Source organism: Notolepis coatsorum (assembly GCF_963971535.1).
Source record: "Notolepis coatsorum genome assembly, chromosome: 7".
Lineage (NCBI taxonomy): Eukaryota > Metazoa > Chordata > Actinopteri > Aulopiformes > Paralepididae > Notolepis > Notolepis coatsorum.
In genome coordinates this window covers 62,456,965-62,478,550 of record NC_140171.1, presented here as the reverse complement: position 1 = coordinate 62,478,550, position 21,586 = coordinate 62,456,965, and positions in this window count along the sequence as shown.

Sequence of the window (21,586 nt, the reverse complement as noted above, 5' to 3'; positions counted from 1 at the left end):
TTTAACTCCGAGATAGAGCATCCGCCAACACATTCTCAGACCCCTTCTTATGCTTTATGCTGAGGTTATAATTTTGCACTATGAGCGCCCAACGCATGAGGCGCTGATTGTGGTTGTACATCCGCAACAGAAAAACCAATGGGTTGTGGTCGGTGTATACTACCACTGGTAATACGCTCGAACCGACATACACCTCAAAATGTTGCAACGCATACAACATAGCCAAAGTCTCCTTTTCAATAGTGGAATAGTTTAGTTGATGTTTGTAAAATTTCCGGGAAAAATAACAAACCGGGTGACTGACACCATCATGATCTTCCTGTAATAACACTCCTCCAGCTCCCACCCCGCTGGCATCCACCTCCAGCTGGAATGGCAGGGAGAAATCTGGAGCAGAGAGAACAGGGCAACTGCATAAGAGAGCTTTAACACTAGCAATTGCATTTTGACAATCAGCTGTCCAAATGAATGGTTTGGACGGGCTACACAGGCTAGTGAGAGAAGTGACGACAGAAGAAAAGTTTCGGCAAAAACCACGGTAATACCCAGCCATCCCAAGGAATCTACGCAATTCCCACCTAGTAGTAGGCACTGGAAAAGTTGTGATTGCAGATATTTTTGCATCCACCGGACGCACTTGGCCTTGTCCTACCTGCTTACCAAGATAGGTAACCGTAGCCTTGCCGAACTCACACTTGGCAAGGTTAAGGGTCAGGGAGGCTCCAGCCAAGCGGTCAAAGACAGTTTGTAAAATTGTCATGTGGTCACGCCAGTTGGTCGAATAGACAACCAGGTCATCGAGATAGGCATTACAATTTGGAACACCAGCCAGGACTAGGGTCACCAGTCGCTGGAAAGTGGCCGGGGCATTACGCATTCCAAAAGGCATTACAGTATATTGCAAAAAATTGTCAGGAGTAACAAACGCCGAGATTTCCGAGGCACGGGGGGTCAAAGGGACCTGCCAGTAACCCTTTAACAAATCTAGTTTGCTAACATAGGTGGCAGATCCAAGGTTGTCAATACAATCTTCCATGCGGGGCAGTGGGAAGGAATCAGGCACGGTGACAGCATTTACCTTCCGGAAATCAGTACAAAATCTAGGAGTTCCATCCGATTTGGGAGCTAACAAGCAAGGTGAACTCCAGGGACTGCAACTTGGCTTGGCTAAACCATGTTTTAACAAATAGTCAACCTCCTGTTGCATCATGGCCCTCTTGGTGATGTTAACACGGTATGCATGTTGCTTGATAGGCACAGCATTGTTAACATTAATATCATGGGCCAATACAGAAGTACAGGAGGGAACATCACCAAACAGAGCCATGTAGGCCTGAATCAAATTTGTGATGTCCTCTCGCTGCTCCTCAGGTAAGTGTGCTAAGTGAGTGGGCAGGTTCAATAACATCTCAGTGTTGGACAATCTAGCACCCTGATGGGCTGCATTGCGCAACTCCAAGCCATCTACATCCTCACCACTAACGTCAGGAGAGTCCGGAACTATTGGAGTTGAGGCAACAGCAGAGACGGCCAGTCCGGCTGTCTGGTCTGAGGTCTTCACCTGCACACTATCTCTGGAAAAATATGGTTTAAGCATATTGATGTGGCAAACACGAGAGTGACATTTACGATCAGGGGTGCGAACTACATAGTCTGTATCACTTATTTTCTTGTCTATTGCATACGGTCCGGAAAAACGAGCGGAAAGAGCAGAACCAAGGATAGGTAACAGGACTAGAACCGTATCACCTGGCTGGAAAGATCGAGAAACAGCTTTCTCGTCATAGTGCCGTTTCATAGTTCTCTGGGAAGAAGAGAGCGCTTCTTTTGCGAGAGAGCACGCCTGATGCAGCCGCTCTCGAAACTGGCTAACAAAATCTAGAACATTAGTGGGTGTGCTGGCACCCTTTGACATGAACCGTTCTTTAAGAACTTTCAGAGGCCCTCTAACAGTGTGCCCGAAAACGAGCTCAGCAGGACTGAAACCAAGAGACTCCTGTATGGTCTCTCGCGCAGCAAATAGAACAAGGGGGACACCCTCATCCCAATCTCTCTCTGTGTCTAAGCAATATTTACGCAACATGGACTTTAATGTCTGATGCCAACGTTCTAGAGCCCCCTGAGTTTCAGGGTGGTAGGCACTGGACACTATATGTCGGATACCCAGGGACTGTAACACTTGCTCAAATAACCTAGACAGGAAGTTGGTGCCTTGGTCCGTTTGTACTACCTTAGGCAGTCCAAACGTGGAGAAGAACTTCGTCAAAGCCTTAATTATTACAGGCGCTGTAATTCTGCGAAGAGGGATAGCCTCAGGGAAACGGGTGGCGGTGCACATTATTGTCAACAAAAACTGATTGCCGGCTTTGGTCTTTGGCAACAGACCAACACAGTCAACTATGACATGTTCAAATGGTTCACCGACCGCTGGTATAGGACAGAGGGGAGCAGGTGGAATTACCTGGTTTGGCTTTCCGGTGATCTGACAAGTACTACAGGTATGACAGTACTGTGCTACATCGGACTTCAAACCGGGCCAAAAGAAATGTTGAAGTATTCTGTTGTATGTTTTAGTGACTCCCAAGTGTCCAGACCAAGGGTGGTCATGGGCCAAGAACAGTACATGCTGACGATAAACTGCAGGGACAACAATCTGATAAACAGTGCTCCAGTCTGGTACCTGATCTGGTAGCCCTATCTCCGATTGTGCATGCTCTGCCAGTCTAGTACCATGGGACCTCCATGTACGCATCAAAACTCCCTCATCCACAAAATAAGAATGCAACTCTCTCCTCTGTTCTGTTTCAAGAGAAGAGAAACATTTTGCAAGAGAAGGGTCAGCCTTCTGGGCAGTAATTAGCATTTCACGAGTAACGGGTAACTTCAATGCGTCGGAACTAGTTACAGTTGTCTGTGGGGGTACCTTACTATGAGTCTGTGGTTTGTCAGCGGTATCAGAAGTTGTAGCCAGCAACTCCTCCCTGACAAAAGCTGAAGCAAAAACAGAGTCAGACAAATTAATTTCATCACCTCTCTTTTTCAATTGAGCCTGAGTGACAACACTTGCAGAAAAAACTTCAGGGAAGTTCTGTGACAAGTCATCAGGCAGAGAATCTGTGTCTGGGTGATCCAACACTTCCAGCACAGCGTTCACCTGTCCTCCAGCTAAATCATTTCCCATGATAAAGGAAATGCCTTTAACTGGCAAGGAAGGTCTCACCCCTATTTTAAAGAACCCAGTGACCAAATCAGATTGTACATGAATACAGTGTAACGGGGCTGGCACGAAACCCATCTCAATACCTTGAACTAGGACACTAGAACCACAGGAAGATTTCTCAGACAGAGGTAGTACATCAGAGAGGATAAAGGATTGTGAGGCTCCAGTATCTCGTAAGATCTGAACTGTACACTGATCTTTTGGATCCCCTGTCAAGGAAACTAAACCCTTGGAAGTAAATGGCCTGAAACAAGGATCGAGAACATCCTGATCATTGGGCATCTGTTGATCGGAATCAGGTGCCATTTTAATCAGACCAACCCCTTTGGGTTGTCTAAAGTTCTGAGAGGACGGTTGCTGCTTACGTTTCAATGTTAAACAGTCAGAAATAACATGACCAGGCTTATGACAGTAGTAACATGTCCGCTCCTCTTTTGAGCGTGGAGGTGACATTTTTGGTCGGGGGTGTGTGAATTCTGAATGGTTGGGGACAGAATGTTTCTGAGAGAAATCATGGGGGAGAAACGAGTCACGCCTATCTACAAACACAGTTTTATGTGTTAGCGCAAACTCATCAGCTAATACAGCAGCTTGCTGCAGAGTGGACACTTTCTGCTCACTCAGGTAAATTACAATACGCTCTGGCAAACGATTCTTAAACTCTTCTAATAGAATGAGTTCTCTGAGAGAGTTAAGATCTGAGGCCTTGCTTGCTGCACACCATTTATCAAAGAGAGTTCCCTTCTCTCTAGCAAACTCTACAAAGGTCTGGTTGACAGCTCTCTTGTGACTGCGAAACCTCTGCCTATAAGCTTCGGGCACAAGCTCATATGCACAAAGGATGGCAGCCTTCACAGTATCATACAGTAAACTATCTTCTAGGGAAAGTGTTGAACAAACCTCTTGGGCTTTACCAGTCAATTTGCATTGAAGCAACAAAGGCCAGACCTCTCTTGGCCAGCGCAATGAAGCAGCAATACGCTCAAACACATTAAAATAAGTATCAACTTCTGTCTCTCGGAACGGAGGCACCAAAGCAATGTGTTTACTTATATCAAAAGTGTGTGATGAATAAGCTGTGGAGGAGGACATACCCGGGCCTTGTGGAGGAGTCGGTGTAGCAGAGTTGGATCCACTCCTTTGGTCTCCCAGCTCCAACTCCCGCAGTCTGAGCTCTTTTTCCACCTCAAGCTCCAACCTACGGATGTTAACAGCCCTTTCATTTTCCGCCTCAAGCTCCATTTTACGAAGCCGATACTCCGCCTCACGTGCTTGTGCCTTCTCCTGAGCCTCCATCTGGAGACGGGCTATTCTAACCTTGACCTGGGCCCCTTCTCGAGACCCAGATGACACAGGAGAGGCCAAGTGAAAATGTGGCAATGTGACTCTCACACCTGCCTTTTCAGCACCATGGGCTTGCTCCTCAGAAGGCTGTGCTTCCGTAGGTTCACCAGGAGGACTTGCATGTTCATCAGAGACCACAGGTAAAACAAGCGTCCCCTGCTCCAACAGCTTATCTACCACAAGACACCTGATATCCTGCTTAAGATGCTTTTGTTGAACCGAGAGTTTAAAATGTGTGGCAATCTCCACTAAGTCTGCCTTGCGGCAGCTATCCAGCGCTTCCCAAGTAGGATTGCTCAAGAATTTCCCCAGATCAAAAGTACTAACTGCCATTATCTTTTTTTTTACACAAATGCCATTTTTACACACAAATTAATTAATAACTATACAAGTGTAAACAAACACAGTTCACCAAATCCATCAACCAACAATTGAACACAGGTTACAAAATCCAGGCAGAGCCCCCATTTATGTTACGACCCCTGTGAGTCTAAGGGTAAAGGGCTGTAACATAACAGTTGGTTGACAGAAAAGATGGACCACGTTTGTAAACAACAATGATATTTATTGAAAGATGCAAAGGAAGCACATGTAGCTCAGGGGTGAGCCCAGGCCAAAACAACAAACAAACACCACTATACTCCAAATAAACCCAAATCTAATCTATGGTAAAAGAGATTACATTACCTAAACTACTCTTACCTAACCAAAACAGGAGAAAACAATATCCAAAGGAAATGGCAGCTCACCCCATCTGTGCTTCCTGAGAAAGAGAGAAAAACACATTAATTATACATAAAACAAAGGCAGAATATATACAAAAACAAACTATAACTAACAATGCTCTCTCTGTGGCCATACACACACAAGGACATTTCTACTAAGCACCAAAGGCCAATACACGAAATGCAATATTGTCAAAGTTACAGGTTACCAAAATCACTCTAGGCCTAGCCTCATGCCAGAGAGAGAGAAAGACTGAAGTGAGAAGCCATGTTTTAACAGGTGTGGGGTGATCCATGATTGTGGGGTGTTGATTGAGTGTTGGAGTCTGGAAAACCATCCACCAATCGGTGCTGTGTTGCTATAATGGAAGGATTGGCCTGGCAGGGACCAATGGTGAAGGGAACAATGGCTGGAGGGAGGAAACAAAATGGAGAACACACACACACATGGAGACACACACTGGGGAATATATACATTGGGATGTAACACATGTTAACAATAGGGAAGAGAAACTTGAAAGCCTTTCAATATTTGTCAAAAACGTTACTTTTTGGGGCTTATTATCCCGAATAATAACAGTTATATAAATAATTCATACAGAACTCTAAACCTTGAACCCCATAAAATCTTCCAGGAAGTGTAGTTTTAAAAACATTCAACGCAGAACGATATCTGTGGAACTCTGCTACAAAATGGCCGCAAAAGACTACAATTCCCATGGTTAAAAATTTCCAAAATGGTCGTCCTCTCGGAATAGACTTCACCAAATCGAAAAGTTAAATCTATCTAATGACACTTTTAACCTATTGCTAAACTAACGTATTGATGATAATATACATTCTACATGCTATTGTGACATGTTAGTGATGTTAATACTTGAATACGTTTGAAATTAAACTTTTATACAACAGTCTAAAAAATATTGATTTATGACCAGATGTCATTTCGGGACCGGTACCGGTCCCGTCGGGTGGAAGAGGTTAAGGCAGTCAAGACTCTTACTTACCGCTCTAGATACTTCCGGGCTTCATCAGCAACACCACCTTTGACTTTGGATTTTCCAGGTCCATAACTGAAGAAACCCTCTTCTGATGGTATAGAATTCATGCTGCTGTCATTGGACACAGCATCATTAATTTGATCCAGGTGGGTTGACTTTAAGGCTGAACATTTGGCCATTGCACTGAACGTTGCACATTGGCTCCTGTGTCAATGTTTTCACAAGATCCTTGGAGGCTATCAGATTCATTGTGTGGATGCACATCTCTGGTGGCGGGGGAGATAGAGATCTATCTCTTCAGCAAGAATAGCATCCACATCCTGGAATTCACCTTGGTCATTCGCCTCATCATGGTCATCAATTTTGGTTGAAAAAAATTCTACTTTATCCGTGACAGTAGCTTGGACTTTATTTTCAATGTTTCAAGCCACGTGAATCTCCTGTATCTTAGCAGTTGCCTCTACTATACAATATTTCCAGTCTGGGAATTAGCTTCAAAATGCAAGGTGGGGTGAGAGATAGATCTATTACACCTAGCCTCCTGACCGGCCATTTGTCTGACAATGGAAGGCAGGTTGCGGGGGGCATGCCATTGTGTGGCTCTCAGACTAGCCAGAGGAGGTGGGGAGGTGGAGGGTCAGAAAGGGGAATCAGACTGTCCTACTGAGTTCTTGAGGGTGAGGGTTGAAGATTGCCATATTTGAAAGATGTAATCAAGCTTCCTTGATCAATCAATCGAATTGAAGTGCCTTGGGTGGAGTGGAGTGAGTTTGAGAGGGTGAGTGTAACAGATGGTATCGTGAAGCGCAGTCAAGAAGGGCTGGGGTGAGTAGCGGTGCTTTGGGTTAAACTCACTCTCACATCCTCAAAGACAGATAGACACGTTGCGAAGTAGTGGATTCACCTCTTGGTATAGCGGTCTGTGTTGTTGCCTGCGGCGTGGGAGACCGGGGTTTGACTCCCACTCGGGACATCGAAGTGCCTTGGGTGGAGTGGAGTGAGTTTGAGAGGGTGAGTGTAACGGATGGTATCATGAAGCGCAGTCAAGAAGGGCTGGGGTGAGTAGCGGTGCTATGGGTTAAACTCACTCTCACACATCCTCAAAAGACACATAGACACGGTACAAAGAAGTGAATTCACATCTTGGTATAGCGGTCTGTGTTGCTGCCCGTGGTGTGGGAGACCGGGGGTCAACTCCCACTCCTGCGTTGTCACAACGGTATATATATATACCGTAGTGTCACAAGCCTTGTGGTGTTCAGGCTCGACACGGACCAAAACAAAGAATTCCAATATCCACACAAGCACAATTTCAATAAACAAATTATATTTATTGATATGCAGTACAAGTCCGATGGGCAATAGAGGGGTCATATAACAGTCCAGGGTCAATAAACGTTCCAGGCTCTCGTACAAAAAAGGGAATGTTTAATACTCAGGGTTTGTCATCCGGTCCAGGGTCAGTTTCACAAGGGGGTATCTCAGCCAGTCCAGGGTCCAATAACACAAACACCTTCTCGCTCTCACCTCTCCTTCAAACTACCTCTTAACTCAACAAACTCAGTATCTCACTCTCTCTCTATGAACTCTGCTCCTTCATCACCTCCACTCAACTCTTCTCTGTCTCTCCTAGGGTTTTATGCTATGTGTGTCTTGTGTGTGTGTGTGTCAAGTCAAGTCAAGTCAAGTCAAGAGTTTTAATTGTCACGGCATACAGGTATACAATGAAATGCGGGTGGTCTTGCCCGCAACGATGTGCAATACAGTGGTACATATAATAGAATCAAAAGAAGAAACAACATTGTGCAGTAACAGATAGCAGGTAACATGGAGTGACATCTCGGTATCTGTACATAGTTATTTACAGCGCATGTGTGACATGCTAGTTAGCTTTGGTAGTGCAATACACTGTTCCTGTTATTCTAATTTAAAGTGTCCTTTCCTTTGGCCATAAGTGTGCGTGTGTGCGACATGAGTGTGTGCCCGCTCATGTTAAAGTGTTAAGTGGCTGCTCGTGTGTGAGCGTGCACAGTGTGCGTGTCGTGTGTGTGTGTGTGTGTGTGTGTGTGTGTGTGTGTGTGTGTGTGTGTGTGTGTGTGTGTGTGGGATGTGGGTGATCATGTGGTGCACAGGTGTATTCCATCAGTTCTAATCAACTCCTTAATTAACGCTCCTCTGCCCGTGGCAGTAGTATCTCCCTTCATCCACGTAGCCATGGGACGGGGGATGATATCTGCCACAATATATATATATATATATTGTATATATTATCCTTATGAATCAATATTGTCCTTGTTTTGGAATCAGTCCTCCAAAACAAACTTTATATTTTGTATGAATCGGAATAATTACATCCCTGCTTTTATTTCCATAGGAAGAATAATACATATGCCCTTTCCACCAGTTCTTATGCTCTGCATCATTTCTTGGGGAAGGGCATAGTGTGGTTTGATTTATAATCATTCAAAATGTAATTCCTCTTAATGGAGTGCTGTATGCCTGTAATATTTGACGAGCAGAGAGTAATGACCTTAGTATTAACCATAGTCGCAGATGGATTTATCTGTTCTGTATGTTGCCAAAAAACATTCCACATACCCATAATATTGCCATACCAGCGAAGTTGAGCATGTCGCTGGCGGGACTGTGACTGTACTGAACATTCAACCCAGATCAGAGAAATATCCTGATTAACTACTACTGTATAAAAGGGGTCATCAACTACATTTGTCGAAGGGCGAGACTTTAAAAAAAAAGATTATAATAATAATACAATATATTATATATAGCTTGCCAGGTACCCAGGTGGGGTATCTCCCGGGCCTTTCTGTGTGAAGTTTGCATGTTCTCCCCGTGCAAGGTCCCCCCCCCCCCGATAAGAGAAACCCAATGGAGAAACATGCAAAACAACTAGGGATGTTCGATATTGGCTTTTTTACAGCGTGACCTCCAACGCGTTACGCTTCACCAATGAGAGTCCTCGCTGCCAGGTGAAAAAAGAGCCAATGGCTGTCTCCACATGTGTCGGAGGAAGTATGTGGTGGACTTCAGGGTTCCCTTGTACCGACTAGTAGGAGGACCATGCACACAACAACCAGGTAGGGGAGGGGGGGAATTGGCATAACGACTAAATTGGGATGGGGAGAAAAATTGAAAATTCAGGCAGAGAAAAAATTATAAATAAATAAAATGAAGCTTGGAACCAGAGAGTGCCTTTGCTACAGTAGTCTCCAGTTCCAAGTGCATCTTTTAGTGTACAAACATGAATGGTGCCACTTGGTGTTCTACTACTGGGTGTTGCTTGTACCAACGACCACCAGCGATTTGCAATTGAAACAGCGTAACAGGAAACAGAAAGAAGCATTTTGTATAAAAGTATTCTGTACTTCTGTATGACAACTAATAAAGAAACTTGAACTTGAACTTGAGCTGTCTTGTCGTAATTAGCATACATACAGCTGGTTATTTCCTGTGACAAAATGGCAACCAATGTGATAAAAAAAGTCAACCAACGAACAAGATTATTGTACCAGATCTCCTCTCTGGTAAACAAGAATACTCTGAAGACTCTAACAGGAGCACTCATTCAAGGGTACTACGACTATGCTTGCACCTCATGGTACCAAAGCACTTCAAAGGCACTAAAAACAAGATCACAAACATCACAAAACAAACCCATTTTGACAACGTAGGATGGCTTAGAGTAGACAACAGAGTACAGCAACTTGCAATGGGCCTGGTCTACAAGATACACTACACCACTAAGGTACCCATGTACATGTCGAAATACTTCCCAAAGGTCAGTGAATACCATGACCACAACACCAGAGGGAGTTCCACAAATCATGTCCAACCCAGATTCGGCTCAAACAAGGGACTAAACACGTTTTGCAATTATGCCACAACAATGTGGAACGCCCTACCCACAGCCGTAAAATAATGTGAATCCCTACCCACCTTCAAAACCGCTCTAAAAAAGCACCTACGGGAGGCCGCAATTCGAAACTGGCCCGGTAAATGCTCAAACCAAACCCCCCCACCCCACCCAACAATGTATAGTTTCCTCCCCCTCAAATGTATATATTCTCTTTTAGAAACTCTGTCGGTAAATAAACAGTACTGTATATTTGTATGTTGTGTATGTCATAAATGTTATGAATTGAAAATGGGGGACCCTGGTCTGCATCTTAACAATTGTGTGTATTGAGCCGTACTGTATTGTACCCATTCTGCAATCTGTTAATACAATTTTCAATCAATCAATCAGGTTAAGGACTGGGTGGAGTTTTGTTCTTGAAGCATTATGCAATTAAAAGGTCACTGCAGTAGTTCTTAGACAGTGACATCAAGGTGTGTGTTTCAATCTGGAGACTACTGTATGTTTCTCTTACCTTGCGAGTCAGCTGGATTCGCCATCTGATGCATCAACATTTCACCCCTATTGAAATGGCCTGCCCCCCCCAAAGGGCCACTGACTGATTATGTAATAGTAATAAAGTTTATTATTAATAAAATAAACAACTTATGTTCACTCAATGTGTATAGGCTGCGACCCACTTATTATTTCCCCCCCAATGGTAATTATCTCTCCCACTGTCTCAATCTCGTTTGCTCTCTGCAGTAGGAACTGGCAGCAGGCCTGATGGGAGCTGTCTGTGGTGCTGAAAGAGCTTGCCAAATCTAAGCCAATTCATTATAAACTAGTACCAGCAGCAGTAGTTTCATTCCCAAGCTAAATATATGGCATTGCTTTTGTTGTTAATTTAATTTAGATCATTGTTTAAAGGAAAACTCCAACATTTTGGGATATTAGCTTATTTAACATCTTCCCTGGAGATGGACAAGAAGATACATACCTTTTTCGTCTCTCTGCATGCATTAGGCTTAGGGAACGCCTGGACCGTTAGCCTAGCTTAGCTTCATCACTGGAAGTGGGTCATACGTTTACCCGAGTTCCCTACAGTCACGAAATACACTCCAAATACAATCAAAATACAACTCCAAAACGTTCCTGTAACGTGTTGTGACCTGTGTATTTACCAAGTGGAGAAATAAAAAATTATTTAATTCGACATTTCCGTTTTCTAACCAGATATACTCTGAACTATTTTTTGCCGAACCACTGCTGTCTGGGCGCAGTGATTCCATGTCACCCACCAGTCCTACTTTCTAACGTGAAGGTCAGTGTTTACATTTTAGTTTCATTCAAAGGATCCGAACAGATTGAAGTTATTATGGCTACCATGACTGTGGTAAGTTTTCATTTATGTTTTTAGATGGAAGGCTGTATTCATCTGTCTAACGTTAGCGAATATTGTGAGATTGATGAATAGGACATAACTTTGCTGGACTATCCGACCTAGTATAAATATAATCCTCAGCGGTCCCTGCATCCCTTTTGATTCAATTCTACTTTCGCTTGCTAACTGGCGTTACATTAGCTCCTTTCGTGACTGTGATGCACGACTACAGGGTTTGGGCGAGTGAATCCACACTTGTGGTATTATTATTACTCTTTTATTATGTAACGCTAGCCCCTTTTGTGACTGTGATGCATGCCAACAGAGTTTGGACGAGTCCCGTGTGCATCACAGCGTTACATAATAAACAAGACTACATTAGGCTACTCATAAATTGGCTAACCTATTTTGTTTACTCAGGAGTTCAGGTCATATAAACAGGTATATGACCAAAGAAAAGAGCATAAAAGTGTCTTCATTGTTTAGCCAGTTTCTATAGGCTACTATCTATGCCGTTGAATGTGTGTTGGATCAGCTGTAATTAATTGCATTCCAAATATATTGCCTTCATGTATGTACTGTATTATGAATAATATTTTTTTTATATCCATGCTCTTGTCATTTATCGATTACGGTGAAGTCCAGCAGGATCCACCAGAAGTCTACTATAGCCACTTTAACATGAGCACACACACACTCATGCTGCACACGCTCACACTTATGGACACTTTACAGAAGGAAAGGTCACTTTACGAATAGTATAGTAGAGCTTGAGATTGTATAATATAGCATTGTATAGCAGTGTACATAAAGACCCAATGCCTCATCCGTAGCTAACAGTGTACTGCACTACCACAGGACCTAGCATGTCCTACCATGCTCTGTAAATAACTCATGTACAGATACCGATATGCCCTACTTGTTTACTTGTTTATTGCACAATGTCGCTCTTGGTTGGATACTTATTATATATTATTACTATTGTATTATGCACATCGTTGCGGGCAAGACCCCCCGCATTTCACTGTATACCTGTATGCCGTGACAAATAAAACTCTTGTACAGTATCTTGTTGTACTACATTCAACACCTCAGAAGAGTCTACTGCAGCCCTCCATAGCCTGGCCCCCCCTACCTGACTGACCTCCTTCTCCCCTATTGCCCCACCCGTTCCCTCCGGTCCTCTTCCACTCTTTCCCTCACTGTCCCGTCATCCAAACTCAAAAGTTTTGGTGACCGGGCATTCTCACGAGCTGCACCTCGACTCTGGAACTCCCTCCCTCAGACCATCAGAGACTCTCCCTCACTCTCCACCTTCAAATCCAGACTCAAAACCTACCTGTTCTCCGTAGCATTCAACCTTCCTTACCCATAACCACCCTCTTCCAACCCGCCACCATTTTCTCCTGCCCCACGTTCTCTCCTCTCCTGCCCCCCCCCACCCCCCTTGGTTTTCCGTTACTTTCCTCCCGACTGTCTCCCCTACTCACTCCCGTATTTGTTATCCGTTATTCGTGGTTTTATGTTCCTGTGTATTCCTATTATTCTCCATTTCCCTGTGGTTCTATGTTTCTTTGTTTTCTTTGTTTCTTTTTTGCCTATTGTCAGCGACTTTGGGTCTTTGAAAAGCGCTATACAAAATAAATGAATTATTATTTATTATGTAATTAATTGTTTCAGTTTTTAAATAAGGGAATTGTTTGGATTATTATTTCTATGTTAAGCTATCTATGATGATAAAAAAATTCACATATTAGCTATATGTGTTCATTTCCTCAACTTAAAACCCAGTCAAAAGTTATTTCATAAAGTCGTCAAATGTTTCATGGAATTTTGACTTAGTGTCCACTAACACACCCTACTAAATATTTAATTGTTATTTAAACAGACAGCAACCAGTTCAAGTGCCAGCAAAGTGATTTGTGTTCAAGTTAGTGACAGCATAGTGATTTGTGTTCAAGTTCAAGTGACAGCAAAGTTATTTGTTCAAGTTAGTGACAGACACGTGATTTGTGTAGCTAGCAATGGATTATTGGGTCTGATAGATATATAGATAAATAGATACATTTATTGATTATGTCTGTTCCCATCTTGTACTGTATTGTATAATAATTGTTGCAAAAAATATAATACCATGCCCACGCCTGGGTTTTTCACCGCACGCACACACAAACTCATGAGAGGAGTTTTTAAGAGGCAATGTTGAATTCACTATCGCTGGTGCTTTCTAGACAGTGGAGAGGCAACTGTACTGAAAAGTCAAATGTCTCTCTCTTGAACGTTCACTTATACAAAAACAAAGACTGAAACTGATATCTAATGGAGAGCGCTTTTCTTCTATTTTAATTACGACAATGAATGACTCTGTGTATGTGGCTGTGCGTCATTGAAAGTCATCCGGGCAGAAGATCAAGATATTCACCCGATCGCATTGAATCGATTTCATTATTGCCAGATTCTTTATGCTGTTGGGGGTTATGGCGTGGGCCAAATGGACATACAATCTAGCAGATGGCAATCAAATAATTGGAATATTCTTTTTGGAGTCTCATCGGCCACAGGTAAGAGAAATTTAACGTCAATTTCACCTTGGTTGTCCATTGTTTTCATAGCCATCTACCTGATCAGCGTACGCTGTTTAACGAATGCCGTTATTGACAATCAATTAATCAGAAACGACCCCCCCTCCCCTTTCATGCATGCATGATGGAACATAATATACAGATCATATGCATTTGAATTTTTTATTGTAGCGTGTATAGGGACGAAATGCCAATGGATTAAGTATAATATGCGTCGCAGGCTATTACTAGCCTCCCAGGAATTACCCTAGACCACTCTAAAACTATACTTATATTCACCACGGTATAAAACGAGAATTTATGGATGAAAAAAATATTCCTTTTTCACATCTTGAACGATAGATACTCAATGTCAAATGGGCCATAGTATTGCATATATAGCTATAAGATTTAAATAGTTATAGCCCTGCAAACAATGTGAGCGACTCCCACCGTTTACAGCGCTGGCGGTAGCTACTACAGGATGAGGCTAATGCGTGGCGGTCAATGAGTTAAAGGGGAACACCACTCAAATTAAACATTCTAATATTTTAATATTGTCAAGCCCTAGGACAGTTCGATCAATATTTGTGAACATGAGTAGAACATGAGTCTACTAGAATCCGGAGCTGCTCCATTGCCAATGAATGTGAGACTGATTGTGAGCTTTATTCTATAGTAGTGTTCTCAGTTCTGAAACAGAAAATGTACCTATGAACTGTATGTACAATACATAGGTGTTATGGTTTGGTAGGTGTGTTGGACCCAGGTGCAGTGCAGAACAGAGACGATGAGAAACATGTTTATTTTCTAATAAGAACTATGTCTTTAATTAGAGTAGCTGGATGAACATGCACACAATGGTGGTAAACAAAAGGGGAGACATCTCTGGCTTCAAAACACGCTAAATCTATTTCACAATACATATTCATCACAACTGGGGGGAAACAAAGGGGAGAAAGCAACTTAAGCAAGGTCTCCAAAACACACTAAACGACGGTGCTGCACATAGGATAAGAATAATCCTTTAACAACTAAATACAATCGGCAATCAAAGTGACACAGCGATTCAAAACATTGCAAACAAACTTATCCTCCATGGCAAGGATGCGATAAGACTAAACAGTTAGGTATACTCACGGACAGTTTCAGTGATCGACTAACGGTGTTTGTGTGACACGGAAGAGAATATAAAGAGACATTTAATGAGTCACACCAGGTACAATGCTAGAGGTTTGCTCCCTGAGGAGAGCAAACCCCAAACTTTACACATAGGTACATTTGTATGTATGTACATCCCCCTTGGTGCTCTCAGTGTCATCTATAAAACCTTTACCAATTCATTGTATATGGAGCAACTTCATACTTTATACTCAATGGTATCACAAGTTTGAGTTGTAGCACTCTAGATTGGATTTGGGAGAGAGTTGCTCATTTTCACTAATATTGCTGTACTATCTTAAACCAGAGGAATGAAAAACATTTTATAAATAAATGAATGTGTGCAGCCCAAGTCCTTGCTTGGCTCAACTGAAATAGCATCAATTCCAGCCCATAATCAATATAATTTGCTCTGTGTTGCTGGGTTTCTGTTGGGCTTGAGAACTTAGTTCTTTGTGCATTTAAATCCATTATAAATGGTAAATGGTGCATTTATATAGGGTTTTTATCCTAAACGCTTTACAATTTTGTTCCTCATCTTTGACCCATTCACTCACACATTCAAACACAGACGTACCAAGGTACCAACCTGCTCATCGGAAGTAATTAGGGGTTAAGTGACTTGCTTAGTCAAATATATACTTGGTTAAACACAGGTTTATTATACCCAAACAGGTACAAGTAAATCAAGAGTTATAGTGGCTGACTCAATGGAGACTTTGGCCTGATGTGTTCCCAGGAGAGCTCCTAGAATCCAGTGAGACAGGGGTCTTTATTGTGGAGAGAAAGGGATTCTGGGTAGGATGGCCCAGGTATTGGATTAGATGGGGGCCAGGAGATTCAAGATTCATGAGATTTATTTGTCACATACATACACAAGACATGTAGTGAAAGGAAGGTGGCCATGCCCGCCTTGATTGTGCAAAAATACAAATAATAAAATAGAATAATAAAATAGAAAAGATAATAAAAATAGACATAATAAAAAGTTATAAGAATAATATACAATGCAATGCTAAGCTTTGCCAAGGAGGGGGAGGGGTGAGTTAGAAAGGGGGGGGGGGGTGGTATGAGGTGAGAGACAGGTGGATTAATGGGGGAGGGTTGGAACATGACTGGGAGATTGTTTGACGGGGGAGGGGATATTTATTCCACACTCCTCATCACACATCCTGGAATGCCTGGGCAACCTGTGGATTCTGGAAATCAAATGTTCCCATTCTCACGTGTGATTCTGAGGCCAAAGACACACGGGACGCCAAAACGTCATTGAACGGCAGTGGCGGCCGGTGGGTACTTCGCCACTAGGGGCGCTATACCAAATATTTTGCAAACATGTACAGTACAGTACTGTACCACGCAAGACTCATGGCAAGACGTGAGCGATTCGACTCACGCTCACGGCAATGAATCGGCTCTTATGAACGAGTCGCTCAGCTGTTACTACAACAACACACAACCAGTCAAATAAAGTATAGTATAGACTCTAATTCACAACTTAAAACACAATATAAATAGAAAAGTTAGAAACAAAACTCGCCCGTTTCCAAACACAGGCAGATCTCTCCCTCTCTCCTTCTCTCTCTCACACACAGCACGACGTGGAATCGATTCGTTACCCAAGGACTTCAAAAATGCGTGGGTGACCCCTCTGCACAAAAAGGGCAGCAAATTAGACCCAGGCAACTACCGCCCTGTTTCTATTCTCACCTCCATCTCGAAAGTCATGGAAAAAATAGTCTACGAACAGGTCGAAAAGTACCTAGCGGAAAAAAATCTAATCTACGAATTCCAATCTGGCTTCAGAACATCCCACTCCACTGACACATGCCTTCTCTATTTGAATGACCACATCAAACAAGAGGTGGACGCAGGCAAATACTGCGGCATGGTCATGCTGGACCTACAAAAGGCCTTTGACACGGTCAATCACTCCATTCTGATTGACAAGCTAAAAGCAATTGGTTTTGATAGTCTATCAGTGAGCTGGATGCAATCCTACCTTGAGGGGAGGGAACAGATGGTGGAGGTAAACGGTACTCTATCCCCCCCCCTCACAGTGAGCTGTGGTGTTCCACAAGGAAGCATACTAGGACCGCTACTGTTCCTAATTTATGCAAATGACATGTCGTCAGCTTGTGACTGCAACTTGTTCCTGTTTGCGGACGACTCAGCCCTGCTGGTCTCTGACAAGAACAAGTTACAGGTTGAAAAAACCCTCAGCTCGGAACTAGGCAGAATCTGCATATGGCTCGCTGATAACAAACTATCATTACACATGGGCAAAACAGAGTCCATTCTCTTAGGTTCAAATAACAAACTCAGCAAGACCGACGGCTTCTCAGTTACAGTGGGTGACAATATTGTCACAAGGAAAGATGAAATTACCTACCTGGGTTCCATCCTAGAGGCTAATCTCTCCTGTGACAAAATGGCATCCAATGTAATAAAAAAAGTCAACCAACGAACTCGATTCTTGTACCGGATCTCCTCTCTGGTAAACAAGAACACCCTGAAGACTCTGGCAGGAGCACTCATTCAGGGGTACTACGACTATGCTTGCACCTCATGGTACCAAAGCACCTCAAAGGCGCTAAAAACAAAATTACAAACATCTCAAAACAAACTGGTCAGACTACTGCTTGACCTTACTCCTAGAACCCACCTCACCCCTGCCCACTTTGACAACCTAGGATGGCTTAGAGTAGACGACAGAGTACAACAACTTGCAATGGGCCTGGTCTACAAGATACACTACACGACCAAGGTACCCATGTACATGTCAAAATACTTCCCAAAGGTCAGTGAATACCACGATCACAACACCAGAGGGAGCTCCACAAATCATGTTAAACCCAGATTCGGCTCAAATAAGGGACTAAACACGTTTCGCAATTATGCCACATCAATGTGGAACGCCCTACCCAAAGCTGTAAAGGAATGTGGATCACTACCCACTTTCAAAACCTCTCTCAAGGGACACCTACGGGAGACTGCAATTCAACACTGGCCCCTGTAAATATCCTAACCCAACCCCCTCCAATGTACAGTCATTTACCTAGTATGGTTTTGTCAATAGTTCAATGTACAATTGTGTTTGTTTGTACAGTGTCTCCTCCCCCCCCCCCTCAATGTACAGTGTTACTTGTTTATACAGTGTGCCACCCGCCCCCCCCCCCCCCCCCAACCACCTCCAATGTAAATTACCCAGTATGGTTGTCAATATCCCAATGTACCCAACCCCCCCCACCCAACATCCTCCAATGTACAGTTTCTACGTCAAATGTTTATACTCCCTTTTCTTGACTCCTTCTGTATCACAAAAAGTACTGTATTTGCAAATCTGGTATGTCATAAATGTATAGATGTAGCAGTACTGACTATCTGTATGTCATGTATGTCATATATGTCTATATGAATTGAAAATGGGGGACCCTGATGGAAACAAGACAAACGTCTTTCTCAGGTCTGCATCCCCTTAACAATTGTATGTATTGAGCCGTACTGTATTGTACCCATTCTGCAATCTGTTAAATAAAGTTTTCATTCATTCATTCATTCATTTCATTCATTCATTCATACACAATCAGACCTATTATATACCAAGAATAACTTCAGTATGAGTACAGGGCTGTACACATATTTTGCATATTGTTAAACGAGCCAAGGCTAGCTATTAAACTATCGATATGAATCGAAAATCTGGGACCCTGATGTAAACAAGACAAACGTCTTTCTCTGGTCTGCATCCCCTTAACAATTGTGTGTATTGAGCCGTACTGTATTGTACCCATTCTGCAATCTGTTAATAAAGTTCTCATTCATTCATTCATTCAAACATAGACGATATTGAACAAGCCATAATCCACGTATTTTCAATCCGAGAGAGCTGCAGTAGTTAAATCAATGAGCCATCGACATAGTCAGTGTGGTAAGTAACGTTATTATTGCATCCAAGATTGATACACGGCTGGCTAGGCAGTTGGTAGTCATAGTCTTGTGTTATAAAATAAATAAACAATCAGCAATGTCTCGCTTCATGAATGGCCAGCAGTAGTACTGCTCCTAAAAAACTATTTACAATCGTTAACGTTAAGCACAGAGAGAGAGAGAGAGAGAGAGAGAGAGAGAGAGAGAGAGAGAGAGAGAGAGAGAGAGAGAGACTCACTGTTTAGTTGAAACGTCCAGGGCAGGAGAGCTTGATAAACGTGTATAATCCGCCATATAGCTTGTTAGCCAAGTGTTAGCTGAGCTCGTTAGCACAACACTCAACAAGTACATTCCTTTGTCCATTTCCGCTCGAACAGACTGCAAACTACCTGGCGTTCTATCGCCATGCTCTAAGACAAACTCTAACCTTAACCAACTTTGAAAGAGTGCCTAAGCTTAACAGTCTAAAGAACTTGCAGTCACGACACGCTCTAAGACAAACAACCTAGACCAACCTAGGAACCAAGCTAGAAGCTAGAATTGGAACATTAGAAATTGGATTCGGCCAATCAGAGATCGTCTCTGTGAAATTCTGCCATGGAAAAAAATACTGGCGTCGGCCAATCAGAGAGCGTCTCCGCGAAATGCAGCTATGGAAATTATTCACGGAAGTTCACGCTGCTGCCTAGACCGCTTCAAATCGCGCTCGGATTCCAACATAATAGTCATATTTCAACGCACAACGCCGTATGCACTGATTGGCTGTGACGGAGACAGCGATCAAACTGTGACGCGCACTCAGAGCGCTATCGCTTCTAGCCCGGGCGAGAAATACGAAAAAATAAAAAAAAACGTCACTTCCTGCTCATGAAAACGATGTTTTTTTAATTTAGATAATAACGTTATATTGTGCATTGGAAATACAAACATACTTAAAATGAGTAAATATTATTCATTTTAAACATGTTTAAATTATTTATAGGGCTATAAAACACAAAAACGAAAAAGTTTTATTGTCTTCTTCTCTGATTTAACAGCAGCTGGCCAGCAGGTGGGTTGGCGCCCTTGCGCCCCTAGTGGCGAGCCGCCACTGTTGAACGGTCAATTCTCGTGTGAGCAGGCACACCCAGAAGCCATTTCTCGGTGGCGGTCAACAAGACATTTTGCTCCTCTGCTCCAATCACATAGTAGAAGTGCCTGTGGCTCACAGAGAACATACCGATCCGACTGGTACAATCGGTTAAGATGGGCTTCAGCGTCCTGTGTGTCCCTGGCATCAGTGTTGCAAGGAACAGGGAACTTGATTCCTTCGTGGTGAAGTTGCTTTTGACACGATCAAACTCATGTCTCCTTTACATCACCCCTTACAAAACAGCATCATAGTATAATATTACGCTATTTTCGCCAGTTATTGGACACCACCATGATGGTATTGTGGCAATATATGACTTACAATGCAGTACAATGGTAAATGATTCATACAGTGGCTGGTATTATGATAAAACTTAAATCTTCATGAAATTGATGATATGCTAATCTTTTGTAAGGGACAGACTTACAGAAAATATTTGTTATATTCTTTCATATGGAGTAGTTGTCTGGGTCTTTAGCTCTTTGCTGCAGGGGTTGATGGCTGTTTCAGCCTCGTTTAGCCATTTCTGGTAGTTCTGCTCGTTATCTTCAATGGAGCTAATTCGCTCCTCTGAAGCCTGTATTCTCTTGATGGAGTCAGTAAGCTGCACTTTGATATTCTATGGCGCTGAGAAGACAGCCCATCTCGACACATCTTCAACATTGTGTTACTATAGGTGTTATGGGAACAGAGGAACGGGACCCAAATAAGAGAGTGAAACAGTCCAACAGTTTAAACGCTAAAGCAAGCGTGTATTTATTTTTACAAACAGAGACACATTCAACAATACGAAAAAATGTACAAGGCATACAAACAATGAACGGTGGAAATGTAGTGTCAGCAGGTCGGGACCGGGTTATGAGGTGTGTGTTAAAACCTGAAGTATGTGTGATGTAGCAGACTATGTGTGTGTACTTAATATGTAAATAAAGTCTTACCGTGTTGAAAAGATGTAGTGGAACATGTGGCCTCGGCCATGCTGGGGCGAAACAATAACTGATTCCCGAGAGGGAAAATAACACGAGGGACTTGGCGAGGCAGGGGGGAGAAAATAACAAGGGAATTAACGGGCAGATGAACGCGACGAGTATCCGAGACGGCGTCTTCCAAACTAGATGGAAGAGAGAAAAAAAGACACGATATTAGTTGACCAGTAAACATCTACCCACGCTGGAGGGGGAGAAGAAAACGAGGTTAGGGTTACAACCATTTGAACATGCGCATAAAAAAAACAACGAGGTTAGGTAGCAGACAAATAAATGACAACAATCA